Source organism: Thermobia domestica, chromosome 2 (genome assembly GCF_964235325.1).
Source record: "Thermobia domestica chromosome 2, izTheDome1.hap1.1, whole genome shotgun sequence".
NCBI classification, from domain to species: Eukaryota; Metazoa; Arthropoda; class Insecta; order Zygentoma; family Lepismatidae; genus Thermobia; species Thermobia domestica.
Window position 1 is genome coordinate 29,666,864 of NC_137455.1, and position 23,540 is coordinate 29,690,403.

Genomic DNA, 23,540 nt, shown 5'->3' on the forward strand with positions numbered 1-23,540 from the left:
ACCACGCAAGTTTAGTTGGGTTCTGTTCTCGATATGAAATGGGCAAATTAAAGACTTGCCAAAATGTTTCTGTACATTTTACAATTTATATGTCTCCAAGGGCGCCCATCAGGGGGAAGGGTGGTGCGCAGGATCCCATCTAGAGGAAATTGTACTTCAGATGATCGAAAACCCAATAGATTTTTTTTACAATATTTACAGCAAAATTTGAGACTACATTTGAAATATCGTTTATACTTGCTCCCCATGGAAACCACAACATGGACGGCCTTGCATGTCACAGACTTGATATACACGAGTCATTTTGACACTCCCTTCCTCGTCATTATATTATAACAAGTGTTCCTCTCTGCCAAATATTCCGCGTCCACACTGTAACGTACCTATTACCTAACTACTTAGTCTTCGGTATCGTCACTGGGAGAGGGGGTATAAAATTCTCCCTCCATTTTATTTAGTATAATAAAGGCAGGTTTTATTGACAAGGTAGCGCATAAAAATTCAGATATTACCTTACGAGTGGGGTCGAACCCAGTTTTCTACAATAAGCAATTATGATGGCTCTTATCTCCGCATTCATCTATCCGTAAAATATAGGTATATTCTAGGATACAGAAGCGAAACTAAATGATTATAATGAAATAACGATTTGTGAAAAATCTTAACTGCATCAAAATTATGAACAAGAAACAATTAACCAACTGAATATCTGTATAGGACCTTACATACTGCCATAAGGGCTTTAGACTACATTGATTAATCATAAGCAAATGGTCCAATAACGAACAAAAATTAATTCCAACTCACCAGTTTGAAGATTCCGTACCATAGACATCAAATATAACAGGATACGACAATATACAATATATCACACCAATATATTGAGAGCACATAAACAAACTCACTTTTCCCTATATATGCCACTATCAATTAGACTTTTCATACTACTTTAACTATTTATCTCGGAAAATTTAAACCACTTCTCTTTTTAGAGAAACAAAACTATTTGGAAAATACACTTATCTTTTCCAACTTTCGTTAATTTTTTAATATTCCAGACTAAACCCTTGGTATCAATCAGCATTATAACGACGTACATTCGATAAGTAACTTGAAACATTGACGTATTAGATGAACTATTCCTATAGCTTCCAGTATACTTTTTCCCAGTTTGGCTTTCAGAGTGATTATTACGCTAGCGCCTGTAAAGCGCTATAAGTACAAAATAATTCTACCGGTCGCCGCTAATGGCGCCACTAGTAACTAGTGCTTAACAGCTGACAAAATTTTCAATTTTTCCCCCTAAATTAATGTAACTCATTACAACACACTGTACCGCTTACAACATCAAAAACAATCAAGAAATACAATCACTATCTTATACTTTTATTATTCCCCTTACCTGGCTTTCAGTCGTTCTTCCTTAGAAATCTAATAAATTCTCCATTTCACCCGGTAAATTTTCTAAAATTGGTCCGGCGATACAGCACTTAACCCAATTTCTCACTCCTAGCGTGTGGGCTCCAGGGTTGCCAACTTTTCTTAGGAAAACATCGGGACGAGACAATCGATGTTGGAACCCCCCGAGGACGACTACACGCATGGCGAGTCGTTGAAAAATGTAAATAATCAGCTGAATAATGAACCTAAATGAATGCGGCATCTTATTCCTTTATTTTCCCACGCACTGCTTGTCACTAGGTATAAGCAATATATGCAACAAATTCAAACCAAACAACTGTAATTTATTTAATATAAACAAAGTTTAGACAGAAAACTATATGGATTTTATTATCACAAATGAGTGCAGAACATTGTTGAGGAAGTACTGACAAAAAGTATTACTAAAATCAAATCTTATTCTTTGGCTATCCTCAAACAACAGGAACCAAGCAACTGCTATTTATTTAATATAAACAAAACAAAGTATTGTTAAATTGATTCTGTAAGTAAAACCGTGCGCAATAAAACATTAACTTTGAAATGCCATAAATCGGGACAATATGCGTCCAGATGAGTTTCTGTTCGGGACGCGAGACATATAAGTTAGAAATCGGTAAAGTCCCGATAGACTCGGGACGGTTGGCAACCCTGGTGGGATTCCTTCTTCGATTATATCTCATGCCAAGTGGACTTTGTGGTGGACAAACACCGCCTGCCTTGGTTTTCTTGTGGTTGTTCAACTTATTTACACTTCTGACATTCCGCCATTATTATTACCGTATTTCTAATTGTCGGTGCATAAACGTGGGACGTTAAAGGAAATTACATTGGGGCATTATCTTTTAAACACTAATAACATTCTGAAAATAGGGAATTTGGTGCAGTTTTACTTATTCTCACATGTTCAAACTTGCGAGATCTTTAAAGGATGGACATTATGCTCTGTTGTGATCTTCTGTAATAACAAGTTTTATTATTAATCAAAACAGCAGAAAATGTCGAGAACGATTTTGAAACATGCTCTTTATGTTTTCTGCATAACATGTGTACGCAGTTTTAACACCACACTTATATGTGATAAGATATTACTAGCATAGTTATTAGATTCATTATTAGACCAATAATGAATCTCTTTAAGCATACTTATTAGAAATGATGATGCCAAGAACAAGCATACATCCGATACTCCTATATTGTAACATAGAATCTTATAATATAGTATTATTTCTAAAATGGTCTTACAATACTAATCATATATTATATGTTGAAGTTAATATCTTATGCTTAAAACTTCCGTACGGGTACATAGTATACCCACAACTTTCTGGCATGAGTAATAGTGCTTGAGGATTGAAGATTTGCGGATTAAATCCTTATATTTGAAATAGCATCTTACCTTATATAATTAAGTCGCGTAGACTGAAATGCCAAAAGTCTTGGGATAGGCATACGGACCTAGTTCATGTTGTGGTAACATTAAGGAAAACTGGTAGAACGGCACGAAGCGCTTTCAGTGCTTTCAACGGGGCTTTTAAAATGCAATAAATCAAATGTAATGTGTTGATAACAATCCGGATTATCGGCGTTCGGGATGGTAGTTTATGATAGTCGAAATGGGAATGTGATTTAATAAGTCGTCCGAACACGGATTATTTTCGCATCACAATATTAGTAAGGCATTGGATACATTGTGACTCATCAAAGAGGAGACAATGGCCTCAAATATATGCCGAATGACCACAACTCGATGTAAACACGTCCAAATGAACAGATAACCTATAGTGCATGATCTGAGCCATGATTCTATGCAGGATGTCCTAACAACCTACCTCAGAAGCCAGTGAGCTTAAGTTGGTCTCCTTAAGATATCCGATAAGCAAGTCTACAGCATTTTAGCTATTACTCGCTGTCTATTGTTACCACAATTCAAGAGACCTCATCAACACATGGATTCGGCTTTAGATGACTGACAACGTGCGTTTCCAGTTTGCACGAGCTAATGTTTGAGTCTAGATGTAACGTATACCCCATAATTACATGCACTCATGTTGTCTCCAGGACAGTCTCCAAACTAATAGCGTATCTATAATGATTTGGGACGTGTTTCAGGCATGGCTTTGGTTCTCATATCAGTTTCCCGCCTATCATTGGCCGGTCCTTGATATGTTCAACTCCTCGTGACAATCTCCGGCTCTTTATGAACTTCGTGTAACCTGCCAAGAATATGCTTTTCCTTTTTCCACGTGGCTTGGCACCGAGCCGGAATGGCGTGAAACTGAGGAACATTCTAGCCACTTTAGAGGCATAATTTTGACTTATCAATATCCAAACATGGGTCATTTTGAGAACGTGTGAGATACTATCCAACGGATCGTTAGTGTGCAAAATCCTGACTTTACAAATCACTGAATTGTAGATAGCAATCTAGGCTGCATGACTGTGTATCCCTCCAGCAGACTACCATCAACTTGTCGCGTCTTTGTCATATCGACTTGATGAGCTTCTCTTTGCTCGAGGAGTGTATTTTTGGCACTTCAGCTTACATCACTTAATAGGGGAAACGTTAAACTTCAAATGAGACAAAGATAACATGTGATTTTTCGAGGACTATCGATCTAAGGAGCTAAAATAATGAAATGAATCTTGATAAATTATTACTTACAATTTAACTGAGCCTACTAGTGTTTTTATGCAGTTATATGAAGTTCATGCATTATCCCGTATGGTGGCCTATAAATAAGTTAAAATATTTCTGAAGCAATAGGCAAAATGCTTTTTGAGTCAGAATCTCATACAGGTATCACACAACACATTTTTATTCTGTCATGTTAATTGAAAAGGAAACGAAAAGAAGGTAAGTCATAATTCTTGCAATATGCTGGTACTACATGTATTTACGAGTATTACAAAGGAGGTTTATATTAAAAATGTAGTCCCTTATGCTACACTGTCTTAAGCCATGTTTCTGTTATTTCCTTGATTATACGTCGCTATATCTGTTGTCCTTGGAGGCAGAAACGTCATAACTGCTGTTTCCACCTCCTCCTGGTTTGGTAGATCATTGTTATTTCAAGAACTATGCCATGGACTGAAGCATACAGTAATCGAACAAAGGAAATCAATGGCATGACGTTCTCGTGATTCTCGCTTGTTTTTTCGAGTCGATTCTCATTTTGTCTCATCCTGTTGCAGCAGGGCACTCTTACATATACCAATACAGGATGTTTCATACTTTGTACAGCATTTAACCGTTCCAAATGTTTGCAATAGATTTCTACGCTGATGGCACAGCCAATAGGTACTAACTCGAAGTGGCACTTTCTCAAAACTTCTTTCGCACATTCGAATTTAGTAAGACATCCACTTTTCGTCGAAGTAATAATCTGTTTCATGGAACACACATCATGCTGATTTTGCCGCAATTGTTGCCACACATCCCCCTCCTGTCTGAACCTGGGCTGGTATCTACTGGTCTGGCATAAAGTAGTAAATCCTGACGTTTGTCCCTAGATTTTGAGCGTGACATACTACAGTAAAATGGATCATTCCGTCGTCGCGCGCTAAGGAATAAATTTCTTGCATGTAGTATAACCTCAGAATCTGTTACTCTGGGACAGCCTCACCTTGACTGATCTTCCATATATTTACAACATGTTGGAAATTTCTGGACCGGAGATACTGTGCTATAGTTCATTGCACCTCCCCCTATCGCAAGAAAGTATTTTGGGTTGCCTGCTCAGCATTGTGCCTGACTTCGAACTTATACAGTGATAGTTCACGTATCGGACGTTGTTCAGCACTCACCGTCACTGCCAGTAGAAACTGACTGAAGATGCTTGATGCTCATCTGTGGCTCGTCTGTGTAAAATAGTGACCCATCATTGTATACAGCTACCAAATGTAGCATACAACAAATTCGCAGTTCCATTCATTTCTAGTCGTCCTGTTGGTATTACCTTGGCTTTGCAGTACCCGAACCTGAAATAGCTTGAACATTTCTGGTATAAACAATCTAAAAGAATGGATAGTAAAAATAAAAGTTTGAAAGTAACTTAAGTTAAACATGGTACTTCAAGACACCATTAAAACCATATCAGTTAATGTTCGCGGGAAAATTATTGGAAATAGTGCATTGAGAATACAAAAAAGTGTTCCATTCCATACTCTTTATTGTCAGTAAGAGATGTAACGTATCACTATGAATCACTAGACACACACACATACACACACACACACACACACATATATATATATATATATATATATATATATATATATATATATATATAAAGCCGGATCCAGGATATTCTCAGGGAGGAATGCACCAATAACTACCGGTTTTTGAAATTTTTAAAATGCCTTTAGGTATCTTTGGTGTGAATGTGGAATTGCCTTAGAAATGCTAACTGTCTGCTCTCGGTAAATTCTTTTCCTTCAACCTTCAGAAAATTGATCTCAACTATTGCTTTTTTAAAACTTTGCTTTCTTTTAAGCCCAAACGGAAACATGACAGCACAAATTTTCAATAAATGTTATTTTCACTGCTACCTTCTCGTCTCAGGTAGTGTGTATTTACAAGGAAGGGAGGTTGCACTGCACTTTGCACCCCAAATCCGGCCCTGTATATATATATATATATATATATATATATATATGTATGTATGTATGTGTGTGTGTTTGTGTGTTGTGTGTGTGTGTGTGTGTGCTTTCACTTTCTTTCGTGTTACTTCTTTCTCGCTTTGTATTTTCGGACGAACGACAGAAACGGTCCGCATTTCTCGTTCATTGTATCGAGTCAGGCGCGGACACTGGGCAATTTATAACAGGAGACAGATTGAGATGGAACATTGGGTGACACCTTCAAGATTTATAGTCCTTGTACAGAAACGGGATGCGACGATTACTACTATTATTAGTATTACTCCTTCTGTGCTTTTATTGCTACTTCCTCTACTACTGGCGCACTGAATCATCTGCAGAAGAAAGCTAGCTTTTACAACAGCCACTCTGAAAAGCTCTTAAGGAAATCTTACGTTGAAAGGATAAAAATAAGAATACGTTGAATAACGCTTGACGTTTCTACTTTCCAGAGAAGAATATAATAATATTGCTTTTTTTTAAAACAATGTGTCTTCTTTGAACAAACTGAAGAAGCACTGTATATATGGAAAGCAGAGGGTTTTGGTGTCTCGTGTCAGTTGGCCACTTGATCCATGATGTTGTACCTCGCTATAAAAGAGTAAATATTATTTTTTTATGTTTCATATTGAACGGGGTCTGACTTAGGAAAGGTGGAGCCTTATCCTATAGTACATTTTGACATGGTTTGTCGTTTTCTCGTTTTTAAAGAGTAAAATGGTTAAAAAGTGCTGTATAATGATTTTTTAAAAAATGAACATCACTGCACCAACTCGATATTTTGAATTGCTTTGTGCTTTCATGTAGGAGTACTCGTAATTTAAATGCCAATACATTGTGAAAAATACTATGAAAAGCATTTTGCAAAATATACATTTTTTATTGAAATATTTCCACTGATAGATGATGAAGTCAGAATTTCATTTGTGGGATATGAAAGCCACCATTAGCGTCACCGTTACTCTTGAAAACGTCAATGAATTGTCTCAATTTTGAACTCGTCCGAGATAATAGTTGTAGCTGTTTATTGATAAAATATAGAGATCAAATTTTCGTTTCGTTGAAGTCTTATTATGTGGAGTAACGGGCAGACGGACTTACACAGACTACAATGTTACGAGATCTGCTATTGTGATCCTAATGATACTAAGTGATAAATAGATTTCTTGTATCAAAACTAAAATGTCAATTCCCTTTCGCTTTGGTGTTTAGGTAGAAAATGGCTAAGCAGAAACTGTTTCAACATCATCATCAATTCTGTCTTTCTAGATTCATGTTTGATTCATTCTGTTTCACATTACTTCCCAATTTTCTAGAAAATATAGACAAAGAAGAAATAATAAGCAAAAAGTTGATATTATAGATTTGGTCTAAAGTGACACAGAAAGCGATTGTTTGTAATTTTGAGTTCAGCGCACTTTTAATCAGTGAAGCTATATAAAACGTGGACTTACAGCTTAACGTGGAATTCGAACTACATGTGACCACGTCAGGAATTGAACTTGGGTCCTCCACACCGTAGGTGAGTACGGAAATCACTTAACCGCGAGAGAGCTCGTGTCAGAAGTTGAATTAGGTTACTCCTTCTACCTTATTTCCATTATTTGGTAAAGTTAATTTTTTTTATTTCTTAGCACTAAAGCTATGTGAGACATGAACCTAAAGTTTATGCAGGAACTCAAACTATCGTAATGAGTTTTATGCTTCCTGCTGGGAATCGAAACCAGAACCTCGTGGACCAAAGAAGCATGAGATGACATCTATAGCAGCGGAGATGACCTAAATAGAACATGTCTAATAGAATACGTGAATTTACTGTAGATATTAACGGCTTTGTTGTGAGTAATGTTTCAAAGCGTGTTACATAGCTTATTAAATATGTGCAATTTACCGAAATTAATATGATGTTGAATGCATAAACATATGTATTAGTAAATTATTCAATTTGCTACTAGACAACTTTCTTAATATATTATATGGGCTTCTTAATATATTATATGGGCTTCTTATGCTTTCTTAATATATTATATAAGCATGTGAACACGGTGTTAAAAATTTAAGTGTCATTCAAAGTTAAATTCTGAATTCCATAGTGGCTTAATTAGTGTTTCGTTCTTCGTCTATGGAGACCCGGCTTCAATTCAGAGTGAAACTCATGTGGTTGGGATCAAATATTAAGCCGCAGGTCCACGTATCATGTAGTTTCGTACTGAATGGGACGCTATACTATAAATCAACCAATGAAGGTTATTCCTATTGTTTGACGTTCAAAATAAAGAACTGTAAATTAAACATTAGCATATAATTTATTTTAGTTCATACGTAAAACTATTTCAATAATTTAACTCTTACAGACAGAAAAATTTGAATTTAATCCAAGCTTCGAACACAGGAGAATCAACACGTAAGACGTGCGTCCTAAATATTTTACTATCAGAGCAATGTGAGACGTGAATGTACAGCTTAACGTGAGATCTGAAATACAAATCATTCGGGTTTCCCACGAGAGAAGAGCATATGCTAACTATTGCCACGGAACAGATAAATGGAATTTCATACTAAATATTGCATCCAATGATGTATTAATACCATTGTCATCGATAATTCAAACAACATACATGATACACGTCTTAAAACAAGGAGAGCATACGTATTTAATGCAAACGATGCTCCAACATTGTAACAGAGTTCTCAATAAACGGTTATTATGGTAATCGTTATGTGAAATAGTGATACGACTAGCCACAATGATTAGTGGAATACACCTACCACATATGAGTTAATTGTATTAATAGTCTGCAATTTTCGCCGTGGTTAATTATTAGAAAAAATACAGTAAACGAAACATCGAGTATCCTAGAATGATAGAGCGCTAATTGCTACGGTACATTAGTAGCAAGGTGAACTACGACAGAGAAGAAAAATCATAAATTAGAACAGTAGGCAAGTAGCTAAGATAATTTAGTACGCGTGAACAATAACAGGATATTCCTTGCTAACTCATGACCTCTCGATTTACAGACGTAACAAGGATTTTACATATCATACTTGAATTGCAGGAAGTTAAAACAGTCTTCATGCTATAGTGGAATAAAATTAAAATTTACTTTTCTCGAAATTTTATTTGAAGTTTAAGGTCTTACAGAACCAAATTTATATTAGGATTGAATTTACAGCTAACGTGCGATCCGAAGCGCAAAAAGATGTTGGTCTCTCCCGCGAAAGACACATATGTTAACTTCTGACAGGAGGCATACACTTGATATGAGTTTTGTTCCTCAATGAACTACCTTGAATTTCAGAAAGGTAAACAAGGTTTGAAAATCCGAAAGATATTTTAAATGTACGTGACTCATTTTCTTTTCTTTTTACAAGTAAAAATGCACATACAATGCTACAAAATAGTAAAAAATCTCAAGTTTTCTTTTTTTAAAAATCGCCAATATCAACGTTTGTAAATTTCAGAAAATTCGAACCTATAAAAAGTATTTAACTGATTGTTACATGTTTTGAGTCTACATTAAAATTACAAATCCAGTTTCCAAACTGTAAGTATCAGAAATATCAATTTCGAATTCAATACAAATGGCAAATATGGAATCTACTCTTTGGAAGTTGAATCATATAAGAAGTTTTCAAGAAATTAATGTCTTACTCTGTCTGTTGTATCAGGGTAAATACTGAGACTGGAAATCGTGGATAACAGTGATAAAGTGGTAGTCATTTTTTTCCCTTAAAACTCTCAATACGTTAAAAGTAATTTCTCATTTTAGACTTTCAGCTTTACAGGATACAATATTGAAACTAAAAATGACTGGTTTACGCCAACTTCGCAAACACATTGAAAAATATTTATCACTTTTGTGATCTTTTAGTTTCGAGAGACGACAGGATAGAAAAAAGTATAGTTATCATGGAAAATAGACAATTCGATATTATAACAGATTTACACATTACGTGATATATCAAAAAGTATTTTTGAATGTTGTCCATCTGATTATCGCAATGTATATATAGTCACCTGGAGGTCAGTTTGTTCATCATAGCCGCGCCAAGGTTAAAACTTTAGTTTATTATGATATTCCCCAGGAGAGTACGAATATTCTTCCTATTCCCCTAAATAAGGAGTTTTAATAGATCGAAGTTTAAAAGAAGTGCGATTAAGGTACCTATATTGTGATAAAAGCTATTTTTCTGAACTACCCAGAATGGAGTAGTTTACTCTGCAGCGTAAGTTTTGTTTGGACAATTTTCTCGAAAATCATTCTTAACAGTTTGTTGATGTACCGAATGTTTAATAAGTGTTTCATAAATAAAGTGATATGATGAAGCTAATTTCTTTTGGCAAAATCCACAAGGAATAGTTTATCCTTGGAGGTCAGTATTTTTAGATCGATTTTCTCAAAAAATAAATCCTACGATTTTACTAACACGTATATTTCATAAATAAATGTTTCTTTTATAGAACTACAACAAAGGACAAGGCATTCCTTAAGGAAAATACACAAGGAATGATAAGGGATAGTTTATTCTTATTGTGAGTACTTCTTAGGGGGTTTTCTCTAAAACGGCTCAGGCGATATAGTTGATATTCCATCCTATATGCTGCGTAAATAATTTTCTATAAATTTGTCCGAGGTATTTACTGTTCCGGGTTTGGTTTTTGCCGATTTTCTCAATTGTGGTTCATACGAGATTGTTGACATTTTATAAGTAAATATTTAATTAATAACCCACTTATATGGTGTATATCATTCTCATAAGAAAATCTGCAAATGGGAGTTTATTTTGGGGAAGAGTTCGCTTCTGAAGTTTCCCGAAACTGCCCTGTAAGTTTGTTCAGAAAAATGTCATTCAGTAATAAGTACCCATCATTATCATGGGTATTCTGTCAGTGTTGGTAGCACACTTGTAACTGAGAAGCTCCCATGTTTACAGTAACAGTTTTTAATACTTATAAATCCTTATTTTATTGTAATTTTGGGGCGTAAGATATTTTAAAATATGTACTAGGCTGATTATGTAATTCGAAGAAGAAAAAGAAAAAGAAATATGTTAGTTATATTATTGATATAAAAAGATATTCATATGTTCTATATGTTTTAAATAATAGGATTTTTGGATTTTGGTTGTCAGGACAACAGAGATAAATAAATGGAATTATTCAACGGAGTTGGCGTTTTGATGGCTCAATAATTAATTATTATAAATAGAACCGTTATATGTTCAACGGTCCTTCGCCAACCTCTTTGTCTTCAATTATGATATTTACTTCTTCTCACTCCAGCTATTTGGCTTCATTCTTCTCCGCATCCACATTTTTAATGCTTCCAGTCGTTCCTTATCATAATAGTATGTAACTATAGCATTGTAATTTGTGTAATGTTATATAAATATACAATTTATTATAATATATGCTATTGTCATATAAGTAGTAACTATAGCATAATATTATCTAGATCATGAAAGTGCAGAAAGAAAGTTTAGTGCAGGTTCGCACTTTTGATTTTCCTCTATATTTGTCGACAAATGAAGACCTGAAATGCTAAGTGATCTAAGTGCCAAAGCTAGAAAATATTGTTTTGTCGCTGGTATGTGATTTACGAGCCCAAGCCAATGCGCTGCTATGAGATCTAAGTGCCAATACGTCTCTAAGTATTTGTAATAACTTCTAACAGAATGAGCAGTTTGCATTAAAATTTCTTCGTATTGTAAAAATAGTAATGTTTTTCTAGCTTTCCTTGAACCCTTTGCGGATCTACCCCGGGGCCGGGGGGCCTAGGCTCACCAATTTTTTGAGTGACATAAATAATTTAATCTGTTATTTATATTTTTGAATGTTTACAGTGTTCATGATATACCAATCATAGTCTGGGTTCTGGTAGGCCAACAAGATTTTACGTTCTAGATCCGCCACTGCCTTGAATACAAGTTTTTGGTACTTAAATCATTTAACGTTGCAGGTCTTCATAGGCCTAATGTCCAAAGTCGTTACGTAACCTTGACCACACTTAAACAGAGAATAATTTGGAATAAAAACATTTTTGTGTTCATATAACTATCTAAAAGATACGTTTCTCCCATACACTTGAATAGACTAGTTTATTATTCATATAATCTTATATAGATATATCATTCTTTTTATCTAGGGACAATACATTTAATACTTATTTAATATTTCTATTATACTAGAGTGCATGAGGAAATTATAACACTAATTACTACTAATACTACCACAAATTACCTAAAGTTATAATGAGAATCGCGTGTTAGAAGCGTTGAATTCAGGAGTTAATTTTTTTTCTCTCTAGAAGTTATCAATCACGCAACTTCAATTGCTTAAGGGCACTTCACTCTAACTTTACCCAAAAGTTTCCTTCCAAAACAACTGACGATAGGAAAAAAATATTACCACACTTTTTTATCCATTATTTAACACTTACAGCCGCTTCTTCATACTTTACATATTTTTAAAAGCGCTATCTTTCACAATGAGAAACCGAATCCTTTTTCTCTATCCAACTACATCAAAATTTCCATGTTTCTTGGAGGAAATATTTGTTTCTGTTGTCCTTAAGTTGAGTAACGGGGAATATTGTTTCAGTTCTTTTTAATGGCTTCCAGGAATTTTGCCAGAACTTACAAAAATAACCTCAAAGTATATTATCAAAAGCCTCTGTCAGGTCTACAGATATATGAATTACTCTCACAAAGAAGTTTTCACTTTCATAACTGAAAATATATTACAGTTTTCAGAAGTACGAAGAACTTAGTGGTGAGAGTTTGTATTTCTAATTCTTTTATTTACCTTCTAAAGTTTGTGTACTGTTAAGACTTTCGCAACTATGCTATCCCTCAATATTTTGTTGATAAAAAAAAATTATATTACCTTGTGGATACAATTCTATGCTTAGACCTTTTATTAAGTAATAATTGGTATTGTTTAATTTGAAGGTGAAGTATGCTACTTGTCGTAATTTGGTAAGTGTGTCACTTCAGTGTCAAAGCTTGTCTTTCACAGAATACTGATCTGCAGTTTTACTACATTTAAAGCTTCCTTTATTTCTTTAATCAAGTTAAAGTAAGGACTTATATATTAGTGTAATAATAGAATGAATTAAGACTTTGTTGCATCCTCATATGTTATTTTCGTGGATTTTAGGAATAGGAAAGCAAGTTCTAACACTCCATTTCCGGATCAAGACTTAAAATTTGTTAATCCCTTTTGTTACTACAGTAGATGGTGACGGATACTGATTGCTATCCCGTAATGATTTGAAATCCTAAGAATATGTATCTGAAAATTAAGAATCTGAAATACTCCTCTTCTTACGAAACGTTACAGATATTTATATCAGTTGATAAATAATTCGGCCTCTACAATTACGTTAATAAGTGTGTGTTCCACTTGTAACACACTTAATAACTTATTGATAAACGCTTTACACTTCCGAGATTTCGTATAGTCATTTGGTAAACACCTATTCTGCTTGTGTTTCATATACAGATTATAGAGTACCTCAGTCTATTGAAAAATACACAATTCCCTGTTAATATTTGCAAGACTATAATAATAAAGAAGTTTCTAATTTGTAACGCATAAGCTAACTAATCGATATACCTTGTGTTTTATTGGGTGAGATTTGGTTAACTTATTTATAAATGGATGTTTTACTTACGTTAATATTTGTGTTAGACTTCCGTTTGTCTATTGATAAATACGTATTTCCCCATATTATACTAATAGAAGAGTGTTCCACTTGTGACATATTGATAAACCATATGCTCTACTGGTGAGACTTCGATAGTTTATTGATGAAAACGTATTATGCCCATATTACACATCAATTTAAGGGACCACAATGGCTCAGTGATAGTTGTGCCAACTTTAGTGCGTGGGGTTTTTCGTTGAATCTTAGCCCGGGTCAAGGTGCTTTGTGGTGCAAGAAAAACAAGTGCTTGAATTTTATCGTAGTTCTTCCGCTTCCTTGAACTTAGTTCATTCCATAGTTTTCATCCATTTTTTATCGTCCTCTTTCTTTCTGCCTCAGTGCATAACTGTGAAACGTTAAATTATATATATATATATATATATATATATATATATATATATATATATATATATATATACACCACAGTCTATAGACAATACGCCTTTCGATATCAATACTATATCGATAGTACGATATCGGCAGTATATTTAGAATGAGAATTTTTCAGAAGATTGATATATATGTTTTTATTGATGTGGTTTCTATAAACTACAGTATTCATAAAGACATGTCTTAGCTATATAACACGCACATATAATATATACATTAATTAAATCAGCATATTGAAATATATGCCTTCCGCTGTTGATATTTAAGACAGTATATTAGTAAAATAATGTTTTGCTTGTAAGATATTAAAAAGGCCTATTTGTAGATATGTTTATATAATATAGTTTTTGTTGTTTGATGATGAATACAAGTTCAATCAACAATATACGTGTATATTCCAGTTCACCCATAAACTTAAATCGATAAACCTAGACTAAAATCATTATTCATGGCTAAATTGTAAAAATATGTATTTTTGCGATGTCCATCCACGTTCAACTTCAGTCCAAATAGTAGTTATGATCGCACGTAATATCCGTCTCATTTATATAAATAAAAATAAAAGTGACTACGGCCTAATTGGCGCTTTCGGATTTGGCGTAATTCAATATCACAAATATATCCTTCAATTTTAATTTGTATATCAGATTATTTACTATATATAAGCGTGTTATACCGGTTTGTTTTTATCGATATGGTCCACAATGTTTTTTTTAAACTTCACGGACAGTTGGAAGATTTTCAACAGTGAAAGTTGAAAAGAAAATTTGTTAAGGGACAAAGTCAGTTTAGCAATTGCAAGGATTTGTCTATAGAAAAGGAAATTATTATTTTTGTTATTTAGAATAATGAAGATACGTCTTTTTGCCAAGTTATAACTTAAGGAAATTTACAATTAAATTACAGTTGAATGTATTTTTATTTTACATTAATAGCATAAATATGATAATATTGCTTTGAATTATTGCATGAATTGTTTTGAATACATGTTCAAAATTTGGTATGAATCATCAAAGGCTCTGTAAATTAGGAAAGGCATTCAGGTGGGGAAGGCATATATGAGGATTTTAAGACAAATTGTATTCAAATTATGCCAAATATTGTATATTTCTAAATACAATGCGGGGGTCCCACATGAGCTTTGGGGTTACCGGCTCCCCGGCTCCTCTAGGATAGTCGCCCTTCTGCATTATTATCTAAAAACTAAATATTAAAGTACATGGGTAAACTTTGAACTCTGTTCCTCTATTCTCAAAACAACTTCTGTAACTTACACTAAATTACAAATTGCTGAGCAAATCAAAGTTTATTATAAGAAAATAATAAATATGTGACAGTTTCGCCAACTAACTAAACATATTGGCTTCATCAGACAATCTTATGTTTAGCTAGTTGGCGAAACTGTCACACATTTATTATTTTTTAAAATAAACTTTGATTTGCTCAGCAATTTGTAATTTAGTGTAAGTTATTGAATATAGCAAAGCTAGTATGAACTTCTGTAAATATCAGTGCTTTTGATTAGTGATAATTCAAGCATGTTTTCTGGAATACGTCACTGGTAGTTTGATTCTTATTTCTGAAATAAAGATGTACACGTTACTTCCCCATGATGTTTCAAAAATATTTTTAAATGAGGCTTGTCTTGAAAGTAATTGGGACTGGGGCTCTAACAATTTAGTTTTATGTTAAACTACAATCTAAATGGTATTTCTTCACTCGGACTTTCTTCTCTATCCATCTCTGCAATGTTTCTTTGCATTGCTGTTAGGATTATGTTGTGGTGCTATGAAACACCGGCATAACCCCCTTGTTTAATGTTCCCCACGTTTTCAAAATGGACTCCATTCATAATTACATTCCCTTCCCCTAGGGGTACAAAAGTAATCATAGGGGAAGTATTTGTTAAATATTTCAGTTCTGCGGAACTCTGCAAAATTCAGTTATTAGTGAAATGGGAAAACATGCTCCTTGCGACATACCTAACGCACACCGAGACCCTAGCATACGGTTGCCATTTACCCGTGTTACTGGGTACCACCCATTTTCGATACACTCTTTGCCTCCTCTTAATCATTACTAAAGGGCCAAAATTACCCGTTTGGCATGCTCCAGTGGAAAATGGATTATTCAGCTCTGAAAGAAGAAGATAAACATTGGCAATTGTTATTATGAGCACTCTTGAACTGTTTTGTACAATTCACCTCCTAATAAATATATCTTTCTATACTTCCTCCTCCCCTCCAGACGTTGTCAAGTGCTACTAAAGAATAATTGCAGTGAACTGTTGAGAGTAGCTCAGTATTTCCTTCCCTTTGCAATACCATGTTGCAGTTGAAAGTTTCTTTCCTGTACGCTGATACATAGTAAATATTCTGATAAACAAATTAAAATTGGAGGATATAATTAGGATATTGAGTGACATGTGTTTGCCAAATTCGAAAACGCCAAATTAACCGTTAGAATTTCGGCGGTATCAAAATTTTAACAGTTTTTAGATATGGATATTTGGTAAAAATTGTGATATCTCAATCCAAGTTCATTGATACATTGGCAATATTCAGTGATATTTATATTTTGTGAAACTTTGACATTTTTGGCCGTCATAGTTTTGGTGGTGGCTAAGTGATATCAAAATTTTACTATTTTTTTTATATAGATGAATAGTAAATATTATGATATCTCAATGAAAGTTGGTGGATATATTGGTGGTATAGAGTGATATATTTTGTGAAAATTTGAAGTTGGTTGCCGTCATTTTTGGCAGTTTCCAAGTTATATCAAAAGTTTAAAAGATTGTTAATATACATATACACACACACACACACACACACACATATATATATATATATATATATATATATATATATATATATATATATAGATAGATAGATAGATAGATAGATAGATAGATAGATAGTAATCTGCAAGTGGTCTATTTGCGGAAATTTGTCAGCAAAAAGACCACTTTCCATTATCTACTTACATGAAAGTGGCCTATTTGCTGATTGAGGTGGTCTATTGGCGGAATCTTGGTGGTCTATTTGCTGACTTGAGAAATTTGTGGTCTAAATGCGGAATAAGGCTTGCCAACCTCTGCATTCTCTACAATATAACTATACTCAGTAGATAGCCTCATTGCTTGACAATCTTGCAATTTAAGGTTTACCGCTAGTCGGCTATACTTGCTTAGGTTTATCTGGGTAAATCCCATTTCAGGGGTAGACGTAACATATCATTTCCATCAGAATATATACTTTTTCTCTAAAAATTTCCACCTTACTAGTTCATCATATTTTATTTGTCACGCTAGTGACTACGCCTGCTTCTACTCATTTGACATAGTTCTCATCAGCTTAAGCCGCTAAGCGGTAAGACTTAAATTCATTTCAGGGGTAAACATTTTATGAATGAAACCAAGAAAATTGTATCGCTTTTTCACCCACCACCTTCTAACATCATCATGCCACCTAAGACGTACCTCGAACATCAAAAATGATCCCCAAAAATATCGACGAGCTTGCCAACGTTTCGGAAGACCATGGATTCCATCGCGGAGGGCTTGAAGCAAAGAAGGTATCAAATGCATTTTGCACCTCTACTAGGAATTTGAGCTGGCGTCCTCTAAGGTGATTATCCAAGGAATGTAACAGGTAATAATCTGAGGTGCAATGTCCGGGGAGTGTGGCGGATGCAATAGTGTTTCCAATCCAAGGCGTGAAATGGTGTCCCGGATCATCCTAGCCACGTGAGGCTGAGCGTTGCCCTGTAACAAGAGGACCCCTTTGTGATTCAGAAGTGCTGGCTGAGTTTTGAGTTTTTCTTGAACATGGTTCAACTGCTGACAGTAGACAGTTACATTGATGCTCTGACCTGCTTGTAACAGATCCCGATGCACGATGCCGCGAGCAGTCCACCAAAAAACAGGAGGACGTTCTTCCGTGCAGTGCTAGTTTCGGCTGTTTTGGAATCGGTTCGTGGGATGCTAACCAATGATAATGGTGCCGTGGAGCTTCGTACAGGACCCACTTGTACGAGAAACAAACACATGTGTCTGCTTGTGTTGCCTTCTGGCCCGGAGTCAATTCATGTGGGGCCCATCTCCCCTACTTGTAGTGCCTCCCAAGTTGATGGAGGTGCTGCCGAATGGTTTATCCACTGACACTGAATTGTAGTTCTAGTTCCTCGTATATCTGGAAATCGTTCGCCAGATTTTCTGGCTGACGATCTTCATTTTGTACATATCTTCTGGCACGTGGTGCGTCTTCGAGTGTTTCGTCACCGTCCTTAAACTTGTTAAACCATCGTTGTACTGTCCGCGTAGTCAAGACACTCTCACCAAAGGCCTAGTATATCTTCCGCCCCGCTGCAGCGGCTTTGATCCGAGTTTGAACTCGTACACCATACACGCACTTATGACGCTCTATGGAGGTCCCATGCTCACTCTGTCCTTAAGCAAGTTCACGGTGTAAGTGAACTGCCACAACCAGGTAGTATGTTGGATATACCCACAACCACAACTGACCTTGGCATTATCTCCATCCGCGTTCAACTCACGGTGTGAGAGCCAATTGAACACAGATCTCCACAAAAAGCGACAGAATTTTCTTGGTTATCTTTATAATAAGTTGTCATGGAAGCCCGTCAATACAGTTTTTTTTTTTTTTTTTTAATATAGTCATCTTTTAATACTCTCAAAGTTGTATGACACTGATATTCTTGGATTAGGATTTCTAAATGACGATAGTTTATGTTAGTGAAACTTGTTTGCTTATTAATAATATGAATTAATGATGCATTGATTGTTTTTTAAATTGAGATAAGAAATTAACAGTGATGCTTAGATAATTAGAAAATTCAAGTGCACAGCAACCTGCTACAATCACTCTCAAAAATATACATAATTCAGGTTCATTTCACACCCTGATGTTCATTTTAAAAGTGTGACTATAACAAATACTGTATTCAGAAATTTTGCTGTATACTCTAATGTAACATATTTATCAATATACATATTTAAGTTATGTAGAATTTATTATTTTTATAGACAACATAAATTTAGGTTTCTAATACAGTACTTTAATTCATTTTTCGTTAATTACGTAAAGAACTCAAATATAGATGCTCAATGGTAAAACGCTTATCTATGGTGCGTAGGGTCCCCGGTTCGATTCCGGCTTTTTGTTAAGTTATTTTTGTGGCGGCCAAATGTGTGTGCATCGAAATTTCAAGAGGTTCTCCTTTTCTCGTTCGTCTTCATTCTACAATTTCATTCATTATCATCATCACCGCCTCCCTTAATATAGATACATAACGTGAGACGTTAACTAAAGAAAACATTGTGTTCGTGGGTTTTCCTGGGTTCACCCTTTCCTTCCATATTCTCCCTCTACACCCCTACGAGTAAGTCTATAATCTCGAACAAAATACACACTGTGTTTTATAAAAATAGGAGAAATATGAAATTGCCGTGGAAATATTTTATTTACAATCAGGAGGGATTCACTCCCTCATTATTGACGTCAAAATAGAACAATGTTACGTATGTAATTGTAGAACACTTATTTATTTGAACAACGGGGAAATGAGATAATTTCAATGTCTAGTTCTCGATTGATTTTAAATTCAGGTAGTAATGATGGTTGTGAAGCCTCAAAAAATATGCACTATATTGAGTCATTTTTTTTATTATTATTATTACGAAAGTTATAGTGTAGCTTATCCTGCAAAATTGTTTTGAATATTTACAACATGGGGTTGCTTTGATCCACCTTTCACCCCTTTAGGGGGAATTTACCCTATACTAGGGGTAAAGCCTTGGATTTTTTAAAAATCGTCGGATGCTGTGTAATCAATCTCCTTATACTTCAATGATTTCAGCTCCTCCCAGAGAGGCTCAAAGAAAATATACGCCATGTTGCATCAACATTTTTTAAACGAAAGTTATCTTGGAACATATTTATTTAAATGAGGTATAAATTCACCCTTCCATTCTTGGCAAATTTTAGTGGCGAACTGGGATATCATTGGAATCCCCTAAGAAAATTTTACATTGTATTTTCTCAAAATCGAATAATTATTAATAATATTAATATAATATATATGCAATTATTAATATATATATATATATACATTTATAACTAATGTAATGTACTGAACAAAAAGGAGAATGTCGTAAAATAAGCTACCGTACTAAATGTTTTACAAAATGAAGTATGTTACAATGCGTTTTTGCAGGGAAGAATTTGCCATTAATATTATTCCTAACAGGAATATTTTGTTCTATGAACTAGCTTTCGTTCCTGTATACACTGAAACTAATGGAAGGATGTAACTACAGGAAATTTTACAGTAATTTATTCATGTAATAATCTACTTCTACACTTAAGGTTTAAAAGATGTTCGTATTAATATACTTTTCAAACAACTATATTATCTTTTTAAATTCTACAATAGATTATTGTACAATAATTGTCCGAAGATGAGATATGCATATTAATCGATAAAGCTAGTTCAACCTAAGAAACTGAAACGCGGGAGGATAAAACCTTATGTGTACTTTTCGAGAAACTGCAAAAATAAATATTTATGGTGCTAAAAAAATGTTATTAGTGGCCAACAATAGCAGATCAGTAACATTATACCTATTAAAGGGAAATTCATATTTAAAAAAATAAAAAAAACTCCATAAAGCATTTCATTATGACACCACCAAGAAGGCAGTACACTATTTGGTTAAAAATACAATAACTTAATTATCATTGACTTTCATTTTAATAGAATATATCAAAAAATCCAGGATTGTAATTAATAATGTATCCCCTTTAACTAGGACTATATGAGTCTTTTCGCCTCGGACAAGGCACTCATAACAACTAAAGCAAATATGTGAAAGACGTTTGTGAATTGCCCAACCGCCACTTTCTAATTTTGATTCGGAACCGAAGCCATATATTCAGGCCCGTATTTATGTGTGCTATTCTGTGCTCGAGCACAGGGCGGTGGAATTTAGTGAACTGCAAAATTTTGGATTTTTTACGATTCACAATAAAGTAACATTTAAAACTAGCAACTCGCAGAGTCCCGCACAAACGCGAGAAAATATCTTAATGTGTTTAATTCGCTCTAATTACAATAGTTACTAATAAGCTAGATTACCTGATTATTTTAAAGAAGTCTTTCTCTCCCACCCTCACTCCAAGTGGGTGAGGATGAACTTGAACATAATGAAAACTGATCCCATTAAACTCAGCGACCTCGAAAACTATGAATTCAACAGTATTATCTGTTGCTTTTTATTACCTTTAAAATCTCGCGACCGCACTGGAGAGTGAAGTAAGACCTTAAAGTTGAATTGGACTAAAACTGTCACTATTCATCTCATCGACCTAAAAAAATATTAATTTAACTCTAATATTGGTCGTTTTCGATTATTTTAAAAATGCCTCATGTTGTTCTTATGGGTACTTTGCACCCCCATATCTCAGCTCAAGTATAACCTAAGAACCTGGAACAGTAATTTGGATAATTTCTCTTAGACCTTTAAAACATAATAAAATTTCACTTTTTTTTATATCTATTATGGTTCTCGAGTTGAAAAGTGCTACAGATATACAGGCAGAAAAAAACAGCTTATTGTATCATTAATATGGATGCTATTAAACCATTGTTGATAGTGAATAATGCAAACAGTTGTTTTTCTTATCAGTTATCACCAAGTGTCTCAGTGATGGATATCAGCCAATCCCAGTTTCAAAATTACGCCCCCATTAGATCTCTAGTAGGCTACTCTCTCTCTCTCTCTCTCTCTCTCTCTCTCTCTCTAGAAATTAATAGAATGTATTTTCTCCGGACAGTAAATTAAAACAAAAATGAATAAATTACATGCCAGTATTGAGAGAATGTGTCCCCAATGAATGAGCGGTAAGCTCATTGCCTGGTAATCAAAGGGTCCTGGGTTCGATTCCTGGTGGGGACACGAGAGGTTCGGATCCCAAGTTAAGCTGTAGGTCCCGTCCTTGGTACGTCATCATTATCCCATGGAAGGCAATGGCACTATCCATAGTTTCAGCTTGCCCTGGAACCTTCGGGTCAAACACCTACCTTTGGACAGAATACCACATCGTAGTCATCATTAAGAGAATTAGGCTATTTAAAATTACGTTGTAACGTTTGTAACTTGTAATACATAAACTGCTACTTAACAAGAGCTGGTATGTTTGCAAAATCAAAGCTTGTTTCCTTGTTTGAGACATAAGTTTGTTTGGAGCTCCTTCGTGGCTAAGCGGTTAGCGTACGCGCCTATGGCGTGGGACACCCGGGTTTGATTACCGGCGGAGCTCGTGTGGTTTGGATTTCACGTTACTCAGTAGGTCCACGTCTCATATAGCCTCGCTGCTGAACGGGAAGTTAAACTCAATATCATAATCATCAATCATAAGGTTGTGTGTGTGCGTGGGGGGGGGGGGCAAATTATGTAGAGCATAGGGGCGCACAATTTATAAATACGGGCCTGCAAACATTTGCTTTTCGTTTGTTATTGATTGTTTTGAATAATAAATCGTTTGTTTCGAAAACATAGAGATATATACAAAATTAAGTTAGTGGGGGCAGTGTGAAGTGACCCTCTATCAAATTTCGGTTCAAAACCAAAATCAATAGCATGTTTCTTGTTGGTTATCGATTCTTTTGAAGAAAAAAATCTTTTGTTTCAAAAACCTTCAAGAGATATTTATAAAATAAAGTTGGGACAACTTCACACTGTCCCCCACTTTCAAATTTTGTTTTAAAACTGATCTCAATCGTTTGTTTCTTGTTTGTTATTGATTGTTTTGAAGGGAAAAAATCGTTTGTTTCGATAAACGTACTGAGATATTTACAAACTGGACTGTAGTTAACTTTTGGATTGGGGTGTAGCTAACTTTACTCTCGATTCTCACATTTCAATTTTGATTGAAAATCCAAGCCAAATGTTTGTTTTTCTTTTGTTATTGATTCTCTTGAAAAAAAATAGTTACCTTCAAAAATTATGAAGAGATATTTACTCTTTCGCTGTAATTCTCCTACTTTTAAATTTTGATCCAAACCCAGAGCCAATCGTTTGTTATTGATTGTTTTGAAGAAAAAAATATTTATTTCGAAAATCATAAAGATATATTTACAAAACAAATTTTGAATATGACCAGATTTGCCCTGGTCCCTCTACTTACAAATTTCGATTGGAAACTAAAATCAGTCGTTTGATAAGGGTTTGTTGTTGATTATTTTGAAGAAAGGTTGTTTCGATAAACATAAGAATATAGTTACGATGTGGTTTGGATGAAAGTGGTTTGTTTCTCGATCGTTGTTGATTGTTTT